We start from the raw sequence: 17,749 nt of genomic DNA on the forward strand, positions 1-17,749 counted from the left end.
TAGAATTTCCCCATCTTTTCCCTAGTCCATCCTAAATCTCGAGGACGAGATTCTTGTTAAGGGGGGTAGGATCTCTAATACCCAATTTGTAAGAGATAATATAAAAGGAGAGAAAAAATTTATTTTTTCCCCTTTATTTATATGTGTGTGATGCATCTATTTACCATCATATGTGAACACTATATTTAAAAAAACAATAAATAATAAAAGATATGTCACTAAATTGTGCATCATGCTGGACTTTATTTTATGTGCATTTTGTGGCAATACAAAAATAAAATAAAGAGAAATATTAGAACCTAAATGGGAATTTAAGATTTATAAGGGAATTCTAGAAATGTGGGGAAAAGAAAAAGATAAAGGAGATGAATAAGTAAATAATATATATAAATAAATGTCTCCAGAATTAATACCCCTAATTTCACAAATTTAATTTGTAATGAAGAGCCACGAAAAGTTTGAATTAAATTTGAATTCAAATTTAGTTTGAAAAGGGAGAAAAGAAAATGAAAAATAAAAAGAAAAACACAAAGAAAATGGAAAAGCACGCGCGACCCACTCCCCTAACTTTTCACCCATGCGGCCCATGTTCTCACCGCGTGCACACACCTCAGAGGAGCGCCGACGTCGGGGACCCACTGGCCAGCTGCTCGCCATCACACCTGCGCGTGTTGCCCCACTGACTAGTGGCCCCCTCCCGTCAGATCTTCCCCTCGCAACGAACTCACCGAGCTTGGCGGTGGCGCGCGAATGCCGCAAGAGTTGTTGCGACGCCCTGGCCCAGTCCATGCCTATTTACATGGCCACGATCCCAGTGCCGTCCTAGTCTCCTCCTTGTGCATCCTCACCTCCACCAAAAGATCGTTGCGTCGTGTGAGGAGGGGAGGGAACACCTGAACCCGTTCGGCCGTGGGTGGGGAGGCGCGTCGCCACCATTGTCTGGTGCTTGTGGGGCGTTTGTGGAAGCTCAGCGTGCCCTGACCCTGTGCAGTGGGGTCGTTGGGCGTGTGGCCGTCCAGGGTGCGCGAATCTACACAACGTCGATCCGCCATCACCGTCGACCGCCTAGCGCCGCGTTCGTGCCCCTCTCTGCTGTGGCAGAACCTCCCAAGTTATTGGGCCCACATGCACCTGTCCTTGTCTCAAAGACCTCAGACGGCTATGCATGTGCACCAAATAACTTAACAGGATCCGTCCGAGTGTCCCAAGGACCTCAGATAAACCACTTACAACCAGAACCACGGGATTAAGTAACACAAATCACACACACCAATATTTTTGCAGCGGAAATCTTGTTACCAAATTTTACAAGTTACAAAAATTTTACATTATTTTATCGGAGTGATTACAAAAGTATATGTTTGAAATATATGCTAGCTCAAACGACCATCCTCAATAAGAAGTATAGAAGGGTTACTTAGACTTATAAGAAGGCCGAGCCCACCGGCACTTAACACCATTACAGCAGCACAAGGTTAGAACCTGAAAAACAACAGGGAATAAAACCCTGAGTATGGAATTACTCAGCAAGTCTTACCCGACTAAGGAAAAGACTCTCAAGGGTATGCTGGATAAATAGGAATCAAGAAGAGGCTTTAGCAAAAATCAACTTAGATACTTCTGCAGAAATAGCTTACTAAAGTGAGTCCTTACTTTCAACATTTTAACGCCGAATTAAGTATTAATAGACTCTGTTTGCATCTGATCTAATTTCACCATCTCATCAATACAACATCATTTTTATTCATGAGGTTCATATCCTGACTTAGGTTGCAGGTCAGTGATCAAGTCTCCACTCTCCGGGGATATAACGGCGATCCGAATCGATTTACTCAGCTGAGGATCTCTAACCACACGACATATGTAGCACTTAACCCTTGCATATGTCAACCGTTCCCACAGATCCTCCACAACGTGAACTGGTCCGCGCTACCCGGGAGCACAGTAGTCCTCCATCCAGCCTCTAGCCAGGAGGGCACACGCTACTCCCACCATCTCCCACGCCCAGTGCGCGGTTGTCTTTTCACGTATGGAATAGCCGGGTTCAAGCTTACCCTGTCCCATTTCCAGGGCATGTGGCCAGTTAAGATAGTCCTTGATCTATCAGGCCTACATACGCATCCAATCCTTAATTGACCCGGGCGGAGCATCACCTGCTCCTAGCCCAAGTCCCGATTTAAGTACTTCCACCCTTAGGATTGTTTGTATTCCTTAGGATGAAAAGAGCATCAAAGGGAACTTTGCAGTAAGATCCCACCACGCTCTCAATGAAAATATTCTTGCAGACAGAAGCAATCCTTTCTCGAGCTAGGCTAAGGACAACCTCTATCCACAAGATCTAAGCAGGGCTAAGCATTTTTGTAAATCATGTTTTGATACTTCACCAGAAGTACCTATATAGGTGTGGATAGCAAGGAAGGCAATGCATCAAAAGGTTCCAAGCAACTCCTATAAACCGAATGCACATTTCACTAGACTTAAAGTGTGCAGAAATTATTTAAAAACACAAGGAAGGGGTTGCATGCACCGGGGCTTGCCTGGGTAACACTAGGTTAGTGTTTGTTAGGCGTCGATCACTTGACGACCATCCTTTGTCCCGATACTTGCTTCGTCTGTCCATCTCCAGTTCCGTTCATCAGCACCATCTTGTGGTCGATCAGTTCTGGTTCTCCGCATCGCGTGGTTAATTCACGTACCTGAATGAAATGCATTATGCACATGAATGCATATAGACCGGAATATTTCAAACCTAAATAGGACTACGCGATAGTGAATTAAACACCTAGCGGCGAGACGTTGTACAATTTTGTACGGAAACACTTGTTATCGACGTATGACTAAGTGCGATAGTCATGCCTTTTTTAGCTTAACCAAATTTCATTCAAACATTATAGAGTTCTACAAACGACCTTCTAAACAAACACAGATCTAACCCGTGTATGTGCACTCTCCACTAATCGTCCTCGGGTTTTCACAGGAATAGACTTAATGATATTACTTGTTTCCTAATTAATTTGGTAAGAACAATTATTTATCTATCCTATTCACTAATAACCCGGTGAGTAGTAGTAAACCAGAGTACTATTATTAACCTGCCACGAATCCCACAAAAATAACGACGACTTAGGCTTCGAAATTCTACCAGACATATTATTTAACTTGGCTGAATTCAGTTCTAATGGAAACAAACTTATCGATGGCATTCTAATTTTAATCGGATTTAATTCTAATATTTTGGCTAACAAAAACGCGTGCCAATAATAAATTTAGCTCAAGTCCACTATACTGATTAATGAATACTAATTCGGGATTACGTTAAATATCGCACTAATTTTTGGTTCTGCGCCAGCTTACCCCAACTAAACCCGCAAATCACTATCAGGAGTCTACGTCAATGAATAATCGAACCACTGCCACAAACACTAACCATACCACAATGCATGCTAAGACATTTTATCTTACGACAAATATAACTACGACACGTAAGCTCACAATAGGATAATCATTGCGACAACTATATTTATCCAATCCAACTATTCCTTATACTCACGGGAAATAAATGGATCCGCTTACCATGTCCGAATCGACTAGGAGCTATGATTTCGACAAGGCTATCCGGTTTGAGCCATTCATCGAACACCATGCGTGCGTCGATCTCCCCAAAATCAAACAATCAATATTCGGCAAGAACATCGGTGCCGATCTTCCCAACACGCGACGAGCACTGGTCCACACATTTTGCCGAACAGGGAGCTGCAGGGGCGCACGACCAGCGGGCACGAGGAAACGACGATAGCGGGGAGCGAGCAATTTCGCGCGCACGACAACACGATGGAGGCGAACTGAACAGAGAGCTTCGCGGCAGCACGCGTAGGAACAACGGAACGCTACGCGCGCGACGCAAAGGCGAGCAGGAATTTGGGCGCCGAGCAGGAAGACAGGGGCGAGCTCGAGGAGATGTCGAGCTGATGACGAGCGCGCTAGAGCCTGGGCACCAGAGCAGCGCAACCGCCAGGCCCGGACAGGGATCGAGGCAGGGGCTTGGCTGGGACGTGACATGGGAGGGCTCCGGCCATGGATGAAAGCTGGGCAAGCAGGACGCCGTGGGGATGGAGAGGGACTCGGCAGGACGCGTCGGCTGAAGAACGCAGCAGCCATGGAGCTCGGGCGCCGTAGGGAGGAGATCGGAGCTAGAAGAAACTCCGACCAGGGAACGGCGGCCATGGCAGGGACTAGGGGAGAGAGAGAGCTGTGAGCGCCGAGGGAGAGAAGCTGGGCGCGGCCTGCAGTAGAGCTGAGCACGCGACCACGGAAGGGAGCAGGAGCTTGTCGCGAGCAGGCACCAGGGAGAGAGAGACACGCGTGAAGAAGCCGCTCGGCAGAGAGGAGCGCGCAAGGAATAGGCATCGCGCGCCAAAATATCAGTACAGCGGTGGCTAGAAAATCTGAGCAGGGCGACGAGGGGATAAGAACAGGGAAGATTTTTCTCCCCCCGACGGCTGATAAAAAATCACAGGGAGATGAGATCGACAGGCTGGGGCGGTGGCCGGTACGGACAAGAGCTGGAGCTTGCGGCTGCTGAAAGGATGAAGACGGGGCCTGATTTTTCTTGATTGCGCGAACAGATGAGGACGACGGCTGATGATCGGCAAGAAAAATCAGAGGGAGAGAGAGACCGGTTGCTGCAGGATAAGGCAATTAGCCAAAAATCTGAGCTCGTTGAAAATATCAGAGGGAGAGGAGAATTGAACGGTGGGAGGATAAGTGCCAACGGACGGTTGACAATATCAGGGGCGGCTGTAGAGGATAGGACTGCTGGGATTTTTTTAATTTCTCTTTTTTTAATGGAAAATCGCAGATATTTCAGATCAGGATTTCTAGCGACGAGCAAAGAATCGATGCGCGATATAATAAACGGCTATACACATTATTTCCTCGGATCCTGAAACAGAACATCCGAGATTTACGATTCTGACTAAGATTAGTTTAGATAATTTTCGTGACTATTCCGGCCACGATATAAACGGACCAGATCGACACGAGTTCGGCTTCGGTATTTTAATCTGCTCTACATGATTCGACCGAAATTAGCCGAAACCAAATCCGCGAACGTATACGCGATTTCGTCGCCAAAACAGCGTGCGGACGGATAAATTAGATCTTAACCTCGCGCACGAGTTCGCGCGACACAAATTATTTTGCCCCGAACATTTTAGTCGTTGAGTTCAAATTAATTTGTTCGGGATACAAATCACCCAGTGGGTCGAGCTTCCGAATTCGTATCCGTGCGAGCGATGAATTTTTAAATAGTCACCGGACGCAACGATTTTCAGAACAACGATGTTCCGAACATCACGAAAATTTAGGAAGAGCCCGGATAGATACAACCGATGTCGAACTCGCGACCGACGAAACAGATGCGATATTAAAATCGCGAAAGGCGAAGATGCCTAAAATTTAACATCTGTCTTATCCACTGATTACGTGCTTAAATTCGTACTCATCGTCGAGCGGAATATAAACACCTGGGGTGTTACAGCCCTTCCCCCTTAAAAGAATCTCGTCCCGAGATTCGGAGCGAAAGACTTTCAAGAGTAGAGAAGCATGTAACCCACGTCCATATCAGCGGTAATCATAAGGCAGTTCTGAGCGAAGGCAAGTGTCTCAGGATGAGGTTTCTCTAGTGGACATAACATGCATCGCCTTATGCTAATTCAGAAATGTCCACCAATAGAGACCATGTCTGCCAGAGGAACACATAAGGTTCCATGTGTGCAGTTTGCTTTTTCTGATGACATTGTACTATCTGAGTCTATTGGGCGAGCGGTAAATACACGATCTTACCCAAACAGAACCAGATGCACCATCTTGGGTAAAACACACAGAAAGAGGTTTACCAACAAGTGGTTATGTAAGCTCATAGCACACGTGACAAGTGCGGATGGCGAACAACACCACAGTTGACCCGTGGCTAGCCAGAAAATCCAAGTCCCAGAGAAATGATAAAGACTCGTAAAATATCAACGAAGAAATCCGTTGATGTTGACTTCGCAACCAATCCTGTTTATCCAGCACTAGTCACGACTCGACATGATCACACATGCTGGGAAAAGCACACGCGAGGCGATCGAGACATGACTAGAGCGATAACTAGGTGGTTATCAATCGATTTTAACTTGATTTTTGTAAGTACTTTCTCAGGATGGGCTGAACCAAAGTGAGTTTAGATAACTCGACAAATCGATCTCTAAACTCAACCTTTGTTCATTGGGCAGTTACAAGTTAGTCAAAACCAACTTGTTGATCAACTTTTGACATTGAGCAGGTCCTCTCAGTACCCTCGGTAAGCCAAGGGTTGAGAGTTCACTCATATTAACAGTTGGTCATGCATTTGGGCAGAAATCCATTTGGTCATGTTGTTTATCCGTTTCTTCATGCGAGACGCATTATCCACTTGGTTAGGGAATACATGGATTAAATAAGAGAGCGAATGAACAAACTCCTGCATCTCAGCAGCAGGGGAAACAGATCTCCATATTGAGAGCTAATCAGTTGTCCCTTGACACTAAAAAAACTCCAAGGCTTCACCTTTACACAAAGGACGTAAAGGGAACGGGTATGAGTAGTCACTACCAAGATCAAAATAAATAAGACCACACATGAGAGTGGTATGCCCTTTTGATCCAATGAAGATGACAGATGTTGCTTGGTCACTTCGACAAACAACACCGGAATCGTTTCAAGGAAGAGATCTACGGAAGATAGCATGTTAGTGTGGTTCCATAATGGATCATAGCCAAGAACTTCGATACTAGCGTACCGAATAGTACTACCATGTGTCGGCCGCCACATGAGACTTTCGGATTTACGCGGCACCCTAAGTTATTGACTAGGACACCATCATCGAACTAGCACCAATAATGAATCTTATGTAGCAGAAATAGATCGTGCCAAGATAACCCATTGATATAGTCTCATAATGGATCACAACTACTAATCGTGATACCAGCGTGTGCCGAGCAGCACAACCGTGTGTCGATCGTCCACAGGAGGCCCTCGGTTTCATCGCGGCACCATCGATTTTAGTCACAACACCATTACAAGACGTAACCAATAAGAAATCTCGCGCGACACCAATAGATTGAGCAAGGGTGACAATATACAAAGAGATACTCCACCAGTAAAGATGGTTACAAGCAGAGAACCAAATAGATCATGGCCCGATGAAATGAACAAGGCATGGCCATAACCTAAACTTGTTGAAAGGAGTACGATGGGAGACTGTTAATTCAGCCCCAAGCATATTTCTATGCCCATCATAGAGATTACAAGGTCAAGGATGAGTATCTGATTAGATACGGAGGGAAAACAATCATAAGATTAAGTTGGTATGCCTTCAATAGAAATGAGGAAATCAAAGGCATCAAACTCAAGAAAATGATGAGACTTGTCTTTCCTAGGTTGGGTCGATAAAGCAATGATGTGATTATCAAGAACAGGCAAGCTGGAATTAGGGATATCAGCTTGCGCCAACCGAATAAGGGCATGGTCTAAGATGAAAATATGAGTCGAGATTCTTATTTTAAGCTTAAGTACCCTTTTTGTCCAACGAAGAAATTATCTAAGCATTTATTTGTATAAGTTTGGGTCAAGGAGGGGTAACGAAAAAATCAACTTTGGTCATGGTTCACCAACTAAGAACATGGCCTAGATTTGGGTTTAGGCAAACAAGTCACTAACCTTCTATCGACACATTAAGCACAAGAGCACATATATAGCATCTAAACATAATACCTAAGGAATGGAGAACAACTATTTTATTGAAGTTCATAATTCAACATTACACCAGATTATCTACAATCACTGGTTTCCGGAATAAGGATGAGAGAAGCATTTTGGGTGTATAGGTGACAAACATGATGCAACAATCAGGATGCATGCTCGTCCTATTCGTCCTCACTAATTTTGCCAACATATTGTGGCAATAACGTTCTATATCGGTGGCATACGTTCTCTCACGGTATTTTTCTAGTCGTCAGCTACACATACGTTTTCGAGGTTAGTGTACCTGCAGAAAATCCATTACAGCCCAATTCCCAATGATGCAAGTCACACATGACAGTTTATCACAATTTATACTCCATATATTTCTATATGGAGGCCAGCTCATCATTAAGCGCCGAGCCACGCATAGGCACCGTTGCCACACTTTAACCATAGGGCAACTCATTATGGTAACTCACCTTCTTACCTGAGCGTAGGTGCGTCGTTACAAGTACATTACATTTCTCAGTATTCCCATGTCTGTATACCCATACACACACATGGGGTACTGAAACCCAGAAAAGTAAATACTCCACATCGCAGCCTTCATATATACATATGTAGAACATGTATATAGTCAGGCGCCACAATTAAGCACTTCCCTAGACCGATGTTTGTTCGGTCATGCTCTCACATCTCACCTTACCTGAGTGCCGATCCATTCAGAACTGAATGGCCTCAAAAATAACAATACACATGTATGCAATACCCACCCGGTTATGGGTTTTCAACTAAGCCACCTGATAGTCCTTAATTTAGGGCTTAACAGAGGATGTCGCTAGCATTATAGTTTTTTTCAAAGCTGTAATTCAAAACCAAACAATGTGTTTAGTTGAAAATAGGTTTTCTAAAACCAAAACTTTTGTTTTGAAAATACGTATGTGACTGTATATCCTTAATCCAGCTCCGATACCAGCTGTGGCAGAACCTCCCAAGTTATTGGGCCCACATGCACCTGTCCTTGTCTCAAAGACCTCAGACGGCTATGCATGTGCACCAAATAACTTAACAGGATCCGTCCGAGTGTCCCAAGGACCTCAGATAAACCACTTACAACCAGAACCACGGGATTAAGTAACACAAATCACACACACCAATATTTTTGCAGCGGAAATCTTGTTACCAAATTTTACAAGTTACAAAAATTTTACATTATTTTATCGGAGTGATTACAAAAGTATATGTTTGAAATATATGCTAGCTCAAACGACCATCCTCAATAAGAAGTATAGAAGGGTTACTTAGACTTATAAGAAGGCCGAGCCCACCGGCACTTAACACCATTACAGCAGCACAAGGTTAGAACCTGAAAAACAACAGGGAATAAAACCCTGAGTATGGAATTACTCAGCAAGTCTTACCCGACTAAGGAAAAGACTCTCAAGGGTATGCTGGATAAATAGGAATCAAGAAGAGGCTTTAGCAAAAATCAACTTAGATACTTTTGCAGAAATAGCTTACTAAAGTGAGTCCTTACTTTCAACATTTTAACGCCGAATTAAGTATTAATAGACTCTGTTTGCATCTGATCTAATTTCACCATCTCATCAATACAACATCATTTTTATTCATGAGGTTCATATCCTGACTTAGGTTGCAGGTCAGTGATCAAGTCTCCACTCTCCGGGGATATAACGGCGATCCGAATCGATTTACTCAGCTAAGGATCTCTAACCACACGACATATGTAGCACTTAACCCTTGCATATGTCAACCGTTCCCACAGATCCTCCACAACGTGAACCGGTCCGCGCTACCCGGGAGCACAGTAGTCCTCCATCCAGCCTCTAGCCAGGAGGGCACACGCTACTCCCACCATCTCCCACGCCCAGTGCGCGGTTGTCTTTTCACGTATGGAATAGCCGGGTTCAAGCTTACCCTGTCCCATTTCCAGGGCATGTGGCCAGTTAAGATAGTCCTTGATCTATCAGGCCTACATACGCATCCAATCCTTAATTGACCCGGGCGGAGCATCACCTGCTCCTAGCCCAAGTCCCGATTTAAGTACTTCCACCCTTAGGATTGTTTGTATTCCTTAGGATGAAAAGAGCATCAAAGGGAACTTTACAGTAAGATCCCACCACGCTCTCAATGAAAATATTCTTGCAGGTAGAAGCCATCCTTTCTCGAGCTAGGCTAAGGACAACCTCTATCCACAAGATCTAAGCAGGGCTAAGCATTTTTGTAAATCATGTTTTGATACTTCACCAGAAGTACCTATATAGGTGTGGATAGCAAGGAAGGCAATGCATCAAAAGGTTCCAAGCAACTCCTATAAACCGAATGCACATTTCACTAGACTTAAAGTGTGCAGAAATTATTTGAAAACACAAGGAAGGGGTTGCATGCACCGGGGCTTGCCTGGGTAACACTAGGTTAGTGTTTGTTAGGCGTCGATCACTTGACGACCATCCTTTGTCCCGATACTTGCTTCGTCTGTCCATCTCCAGTTCCGTTCATCAGCACCATCTTGTGGTCGATCAGTTCTGGTTCTCCGCATCGCGTGGTTAATTCACGTACCTGAATGAAATGCATTATGCACATGAATGCATATAGATCGGAATATTTCAAACCTAAATAGGACTACGCGATAGTGAATTAAACACCTAGCGGCGAGACGTTGTACAATTTTGTACGAAAACACTTGTTATCGACGTATGACTAAGTGCGATAGTCATGCCTTTTTAGCTTAACCAAATTTCATTCAAACATTATAGAGTTCTGCAAACGACCTTCTAAACAAACACAGATCTAACCCGTGTATGCGCACTCTCCACTAATCGTCCTCGGGTTTTCACAGGAATAGACTTAATGATATTACTTGTTTCCTAATTAATTTGGTAAGAACAATTATTTATCTATCCTATTCACTAATAACCCGGTGAGTAGTAGTAAACCAGAGTACTATTATTAACCCGCCACGAATCCCACAAAAATAACGACGACTCAGGCTTCGACATTCTACCAGACATATTATTTAACTTGGCTGAATTCAGTTCTAATGGAAACAAACTTATCGATGGCATTCTAATTTTAATCGGATTTAATTCTAATATTTTGGCTAACAAAAACGCGTGCCAATAATAAATTTAGCTCAAGTCCACTATACTGATTAATGAATACTAATTCGGGATTACGTTAAATATCGCACTAATTTTTGGTTCTGCGCCAGCTTATCCCAACTAAACCCGCAAATCACTATCAGGAGTCTACGTCAATGAATAATCGAACCACTGCCACAAACACTAACCATACCACAATGCATGCTAAGACATTTTATCTTACGACAAATATAACTACGACACGTAAGCTCACAATAGGATAATCATCGCGACAACTATATTTATCCAATCCAACTATTCCTTATACTCACGGGAAATAAATGGATCCGCTTACCATGTCCGAATCGACTCGGAGCTATGATTTCGACAAGGCTATCCGGTTTGAGCCATTCATCGAACACCATGCGTGCGTCGATCTCCCCAAAATCAAACAATCAATATTCGGCAAGAACATCGGTGCCGATCTTCCCAACACGCGACGAGCACTGGTCCACACATTTTGCCGAACAGGGAGCTGCAGGGGCGCACGACCAGCGGGCACGAGGAAACGACGATAGCGTGGAGCGAGCAATTTCGCGCGCACGACAACGCGATGGAGGTGAACTGAACAGAGAGCTTCGCGGCAGCACGCGTAGAAACAACGGAACGCTACGCGCGCGACGCAAAGGCGAGCAGGAATTTGGGCGCCGAGCAGGAAGACAGGGGCGAGCTCGAGGAGATGTCGAGCTGATGACGAGCGCGCTAGAGCCTGGGCACCAGAGCAGCGCAACCGCCAGGCCCGGACAGGGATCGAGGCAGGGGCTTGGCTGGGACGTGACATGGGAGGGCTCCGGCCATGGATGAAAGCTGGGCAAGCAGGACGCCGTGGGGATGGAGAAGGACTCGGCAGGACGCGTCGGCTGAAGAACGCAGCAGCCATGGAGCTCGGGCGCCGTAGGGAGGAGATCCGAGCTAGAAGAAACTCCGACCAGGGAACGGCGGCCATGGCAGGGACTAGGGGAGAGAGAGAGCTGTGAGCGCCGAGGGAGAGAAGCTGGGCGCGGCCTGCAGTAGAGCTGAGCACGCGACCACGGAAGGGAGCAGGAGCTTGTCGCGAGCAGGCACCAGGGAGAGAGAGACACGCGTGAAGAAGCCGCTCGGCAGAGAGGAGCGCGCAAGGAATAGGCATCGCGCGCCAAAATATCAGTACAGCGGTGGCTAGAAAATCTGAGCAGGGCGACGAGGGGATAAGAACAGGGAAGATTTTTCTCCCCCCGACGGCTGATAAAAAATCACAGGGAGATGAGATCGACAGGCTGGGGCGGTGGCCGGTACGGACAAGAGCTGGAGCTTGCGGCTGCTGAAAGGATGAAGACGGGGCCTGATTTTTCTTGATTGCGCGAACAGATGAGGACGACGGCTGATGATCGGCAAGAAAAATCAGAGGGAGAGAGAGACCGGTTGCTGCAGGATAAGGCTATTAGCCAAAAATCTGAGCTCGTTGAAAATATCAGAGGGAGAGGAGAATTGAACGGTGGGAGGATAAGTGCCAACGGACGGTTGACAATATCAGGGGCGGCTGTAGAGGATAGGACTGCTGGAATTTTTTTAATTTCTCTTTTTTTAATGGAAAATCGCAGATATTTCAGATCAGGATTTCTAGCGACGAGCAAAGAATCGATGCGCGATATAATAAACGGCTATACACATTATTTCCTCGGATCCCGAAACAGAACATCCGAGATTTACGATTCTGACTAAAATTAGTTTAGATAATTTTCGTGACTATTCCGGCCACGATATAAATGGACCAGATCGACACGAGTTCGGCTTCGGTATTTTAATCTGCTCTACATGATTCGACCGAAATTAGCCGAAACCAAATCCGCGAACGTATACGCGATTTCGTCGCCAAAACAGCGTGCGGATGGATAAATTAGATCTTAACCTCGCGCACGAGTTCGCGCGACACAGATTATTTTGCCCCGAACATTTTAGTCGTTGAGTTCAAATTAATTTGTTCGGGATACAAATCACCCTGTGGGTCGAGCTTCCGAATTCGTATCCGTGCGAGCGATGAATTTTTAAATAGTCACCGGACGCAACGATTTTCAGAACAACGATGTTCCGAACATCACGAAAATTTAGGAAGAGCCCGGATAGATACAACCGATGTCGAACTCGCGACCGACGAAACAGATGCGATATTAAAATCGCGAAAGGCGAAGATGCCTAAAATTTAACATCTGTCTTATCCACTGATTACGTGCTTAAATCCGTACTCATCGTCGAGCGGAATATAAACACCTGGGGTGTTACATCTGCCCTCTCTGCCGGTAATTCCTTTACCTAACTGTGTCACCTCCCTTGGTCGGTAGAAGTTCACCCTGCACTCGAATTTGACTCGCGTAGTCTCCGAAATTGCTCGCCGGTGTGGCATTCCGCCGTGACCTTGCCCCTATCCACGGCCGGGAATCCTCACGGTGTGGCGCTGCGAGTAAAGCCTTCCGTGCAGTTCCCAATCGCACTCATTTTATTTTGCACTAGCTTGCATAGTGGATTATCACCGGGAGATGGGAGATTGGATCTCCGACGCGTCGCGCCGCCGTGCTGTGTCCCGGTACACCGTGGGTGTGCTGTGGTGGGAGGAAGAGATATCGTGGGCCCGAGATCTGGAACTCAAGGGTTTGGATTTAATCTCAGGGGAACGATTCGAGTGATGAAACCGTGGTCGTTGGATCGGTTCCCTACGACAGAAATTAGAATCTGCGTACCATTTCACTCGGTGTGATCCTGGCCATTAGATTGGGATCGGACGGTCGGGGCGAGTTACTTATTTTATAAACGACGATCTAATCCGATGCGTCAGTTTTCGATCAGACGATCCAAATCGGCGCGTACCCCTTCGAGGGCACGCATTTCCATATGAGCCCCTGACTAAAACAGAAATAGAACCCTCAGTCCAATTCGGGATTAAACTGAGTCTCTGGAATTGTACGCCAGAATCCCTGCGTTTTCCAGATATTGAGGCCCGGTCGAGAGAACAGAAAAACCAGGGAAATTAATTTAAAAATAGATTTTTAGTATTAAATTAATTGCAAAAACTTGTTTAATTTGTAGAAAATCCATATGAATTCCAAATTGGTCCATTCCAATTTCTAAATTTTTGTAATATTATTGTTCATCCATTAGCGCCACTGTTTTGGCATGAGAGACACATTAAAAATTTATCTATTACTTAATCTTGCATTAAATACATAAAACCTATGGAAATTCGTAACTTAAAATCTATAACTCTAAATTTAATGATTCTAGTTTCTATGATCTTATTTTAATGTGTAGATTATTGTTATGTATTTTATTTACATGTTTGGTGTGATGTTAATTTTCCCTTTGTACTATGTATGTTTGTATTGATGCGAGTAGACAAGCAAGCTACTGTGGAGCCTGGGGTTCAGCTGGTAGAGACTACAGAGCAGGAGCTCGTGGAAGGAAAGTTGTGCCCTTGATCACTTCTTTTTTCCCAGTCATGTTCTTATTAATCATATTGATCTGCATAGGTGAATTTTGATGGGACCCAATAGGTTACCCTAGATTTTGACTATCTTTATACCTTGTTTCACCACTGGTTTTACTATTGAATTTTTGGGTAGTACATGCTATTGCTTTATGTGGTTTTGGGTATAGAGATATTTATTACTCATGACTACACTTTTTATTATATGTTTATTATTCACTATTCATGATAAGATCATTATGTTAATGGGAACATGGAGAACCACCCGGAAAAACAATGCTACCACAAGGGTTTAATGGGACACCCTTGGCTGATTAACTAGGAAAGCTAGTGGATGACTAACTTACCCGAAAGGGGCAAGGGCAGTAGGGGAGTGGTCATTGTAGGAAGGTCCTTGGGTTGATTTTGCTGCAATGGTGGTCAGGCGAGGGATTCCTGCACTGGAGCTTCCTATAAACTGTAGCGGGTTTTCTAAAACTAGTGGAACTTTGTAGAGGCCTCATAGTGGTACCCTGCCTCGCTTCTTTGGTAGAGGTGTATGGGGTCTAATCAACTCCGTGGCAAATGGGTAACATGACTTGTGGGTAAAGATGCGCAACCTCTGTAGAGTGTAAAACTGGTATACTAGCCGTGCTCACGGTCATGAGAGGCTCGGACACTCACATGATTCATTTATGGAATTAAATTCAATTTGTCATTTCATTGCATCTGGGATTATTTTATTATTACTTTTATTTATTATTGTTATGGTTTGGTATTTACTTACACTTAGTAATTGCTAATAAAATTTTGACCAACTTAAAAGCAATGTTCAGCTTCAGCCTTTATTACATTGATTTGCCTTACACTTCACATGAACTCCCACCTTTGGTGAGTTCATGCACATTATTCCCCACAACTTATTGAGTGATGAACATGTGTGAGTCGCCTAACACTAAGGCTTTCGACTTGATCTAGGTGGCGTCTCCTAGTCAGCTTTGTGGTGCTAGGGGATAATATTTAGTTCGCTTTATTTTACCATATTTTTTTGTAAGACTTCCGCTATGTAATAAGTACATTTATGATATTTATGACATTTATCTCTATGCATCTGTTATTATATGTGTTGTCTTCTTTGGCGCATATATGAGATGCACCCGGCTTTGTTCCTTAAAGCTCGGGTGTTACACAGGGACATAAAAGCTTCGTGCCCCGCCCTTGCGTCCTCAAGAACCGTGAGAGCCTCACCAGAGACATGGGGGACGATAAAAGTAGAGAGTGGTCGGGGTGTGGGAAAATGACGTCGCCATGGTAGATTCAAACCTGTAAAACCCGAGCTTTAAGGGACTGTAACGCCCTGAATTTGGGGTGTAGAATTTTTCTTCTGTTCCCTCACCAAATTCAGGCGTTACCCTTACCTTTTCCCTTTTCTCCTTGCTAAACCCTGATCTTTTCCAAAGTTATAGCGGGATTCGGCTTGATATCCCATGTAAAGCAAAACCCTAAAATACTTTATTTTGTTTGATGCACCATGCCGAACCGTGCATCCTTTTTGATCATTTGAAAATGTAAATGCATTCATCTAGGAAAATAGATTTTTAGAAAAAAAGGAAAATCCTTTCCTCTCTCCCCTCCCCCTCCTTCCCCATTTTTGGCCCAGCCGCCCCCTCCCCCTCGCGCTGTGGGCCGCCTCGGCCGGCCCAGCCCCCCCCCCCCCCCCCCCCCCCCGCGCGCCCCCATTTGGGCCCAAAGCGGCCCAGCCGCGCCCCCTCCCCCCAAAATTTCTCTCCCCTCCCCGCGGGCCCCGCCCGTCATTCTCTCCTCCCCCTGCCCTAACCGCCGCTGTCCTCTCCCCTCCGCGCCGCCGCCGCCGCCGCCGATCTCGCCGCGGTGAGGCCCCCCTCCCCTCTTCTCCCTCCTCTCCCTCCCCCTTCCCCGCCCGCTGGCGTCCCCCCGCGGCGCAGCCGCGCCCGCCCGGCCGCCCCGGCGAGCCCCGCCCCTCCCCGGCCTCGGCCCCGCCCGGCGAGCCGCGCCCTCCTCCCCGCGCGCGCTCGGCCCCGGCGAGCCGCCCCCCGCGCCGCCCCCGCACTCGCCCCTGCGAGCCCCGCCCCTCCCCGGCCTCGGCCCCGCCCGGCGAGCCGCGCCCTCCTCCCCGCACGCGCTCGGCCCCAGCGAGCCGCCCCCCGCGCAGCCCCTGCGCCCGCCCCGGCGAGCAGCCCCCGCCCCGACCTCGCGCCGCCCCCGCGCCCGACCCGGCGACCCGCCCCCGCGCCCGCCCGGCGAGCCGCGCCCTCCTCCCCGCGCGCGCTCGGCCCCGGCGAGCCGCCCCCCACGCCGCCCTCGCGCCCGCCCCGGCGACCCGCCCCCGCGCCCGCCCCGGCGACCCGCCCCCGCCTCGACCTCGTGCCGCCCCCGGCCGAGCCGCCCCGCGCCCGGCCTGGCCGCGCCGCCCTAGTCCCGCCGGCCCTCGGCTGCGCCGCCTCGGCCCCGCGCCGTCCCTGCCCCGGTCGTGCCCCGCCCCGCCCGTGCTTCACCCCGCCCGTGCTCCGTGCTCGCCCGCCCGCCCCGGCGTGCCCTGCTCGCGTCGTGACGGCCCCGGCGCGGCCTCGAGCTCGGCCCAGCGTGTCTATGGCGCGCGGCCTTGAGCTCGGCCAGCGCGCGGCCCCGACGTGCGCACGGCTAGTTCACGGCGCGTGCGTGCGGCCTCGCGCGCGTGCTCTCGTAGTGAGCAGTGCCTTGGCACGGCTCGTCCTGCCCTCGTCTACCCATGGACGTGCTCGTCTACCCCCCCTATATTTTATGCGTGCTAATCACATTGTTCATGTTAATAAAATAGGAGACTCAATTTAGAAATTGGTTACGTTAGTTAATTTGTATAGCTAATCGTCTATCTCATTTAATGTTAATCTACTAAAAGTGGTCACGTTTCCATTAGTGCATGTAGCTAATCCTTATTATTCAAGCTAAGTAGAACTAGAGCACGTAACGTTTAGTTATTCGCCTACCCGTAGTGCGCCTCGAGCATAAGCTTTAACCCCTGCGAGACCTTTCCCCGTTTCTTTCTAACCATGGTAAATGCAATATTGCATGTCATATGCTATGCACGTTTAATCTACTTGTTCTCTTGTATGGTGTACTGTTTGTTTCCTAATTTGAATGGATGGATGTATGTATGTTTGCACTCGCATAGAGAATGATCCGGTTGAAGAGCCCAAGGAACTCGCAGGAGAAGCCCCTGAGCAGCAGTCGGTTGGTGGAGGCAAGTGTCCCCTGACCTATCTCTGTCCTATTCATTCTTTAATTCACCTCCCGCATTACACATTTATGCCTAAGGATTTACTAGCTTTGTTATCCATGTCCTTGTTTACCTATTTGGGTTGGATTATTA

General features: G+C 46.9%; 1 long non-coding RNA gene across 1 annotated transcript; it reads right to left on the bottom strand.

The window, feature by feature from the left end:
* Window positions 1-658: 658 nt before the first annotated feature.
* Window positions 659-12,576, bottom strand: LOC118476340 (uncharacterized). Its single transcript, XR_004856293.1, has 3 exons — window positions 11,221-12,576; window positions 3,574-10,344; window positions 659-2,696 (listed from the first exon to the last, which is right to left on the bottom strand). It is a non-coding gene; the product is annotated as an uncharacterized lncRNA (long non-coding RNA).
* Window positions 12,577-17,749: the final 5,173 nt, after the last annotated feature.

Source organism: Zea mays, chromosome 2 (genome assembly GCF_902167145.1).
Source record: "Zea mays cultivar B73 chromosome 2, Zm-B73-REFERENCE-NAM-5.0, whole genome shotgun sequence".
Lineage (NCBI taxonomy): Eukaryota > Viridiplantae > Streptophyta > Magnoliopsida > Poales > Poaceae > Zea > Zea mays.